We start from the raw sequence: 1,275 nt of genomic DNA, 5'->3' as shown, positions 1-1,275 counted from the left end.
GTACAGAACGGGTGATGTATTTCCTTGAAATCTACCCAATTTCAGCTAAACGGGAAACAAGTCCCGCCAAAACGCACGCTTAATGGTGACCTAATGCTGGGTTTTGAATAACAATCTCTCAATGTTGCGGATTATTAGGGCGCAGTAATAGCCAATCAAATGCAAGAAGACGGGAGGGACTATAGAATGAACTGCAATTCATAGTTGAAACAGTCCACAAGGCATCATCTTTGCAGAGAAAAGGTCTTCCAAGGTTTCAAGTAGTCTCAACGCATCCTCTGCTTATAATGTTGACCGCATTAACCACTAAAGTAACTTTCGGAGATAAGTGTACTGACAACTCACGCCAAGGGAAGCACAGAGTCACGTACTTTGACTTCAGGTGCTCTCGCCACTTTTCGAAACAGTAGGTGCCTTATTTCAGGCACCTGAAACAGACGAATGTCCCACTTTGCTCATTTATCTAAACCAATATTCGTATCCAACTAAGAGATGTTTCTACCCGCTTTCACTCAATAATACTGCATCTGCGACATTGGGGAACTTGGAACAACCCCCGTTTACAGTACTGAAGGAACGTTTGACAGTGATGAATTGCTCTGACTTGTCCGAATGTCCCCACATTTAGAAAATCATCTACTTCTAGCGCACGCAGAGCACGCATGAGTGAGGAAAGGAATGATCAGCTCGCCGAGTCGCCACTACTAGGTGTGGGGATGGGAATGTAGATCCCGTCGACTTTTAGTTGCAATGAGCAGGTTTTGGTCCATTCTTATGCGTAAGGAGTAAATGCATCAAAGGGTAGAAAAGCAAATGGATGGAAGTCATTCCAACAAGAAGATGATTAGGTCGTGAACTAATTCTAAGCCATGAGACAAGGGGGAAAGCCACGGTCAAAAGTGACTCATAAGAAAGAGGGTCTCGAAACCAAGCCGCCTGACACCAGGTGGGCGAGGCGGACAAACGAAAGGCCAACCACGTGACATGGCCGGCGACATCGACCCCTGAGGAGGAGCCTATCGCCCATCCCTTTTAAACCTCGATAAGCTATAAACTTCCATCATATTTCTCAAACAAATATGTCCACCTATATCCATTCTTCTCGTCCCCAAAGGCATGAAACCAGAGGTGGAAGAAGCATGGAATCTTTTACAGCGCATCTAACTACGCGCCATCAGCGGTTTGGACGGAGGTATGCTAAAGGTGCTACTACGGCCTATTACGACTTCAAGGCCGTCTCAAGAGGTAAGGCGCATCCCAACTGGGTTGTCAAAA

The sequence above is a fragment of the Echinococcus granulosus genome (genome assembly GCF_000524195.1).
Source record: "Echinococcus granulosus chromosome Unknown EG_S00085, whole genome shotgun sequence".
NCBI classification, from domain to species: Eukaryota; Metazoa; Platyhelminthes; class Cestoda; order Cyclophyllidea; family Taeniidae; genus Echinococcus; species Echinococcus granulosus.
This window is presented reverse-complemented; position numbering follows the sequence as displayed.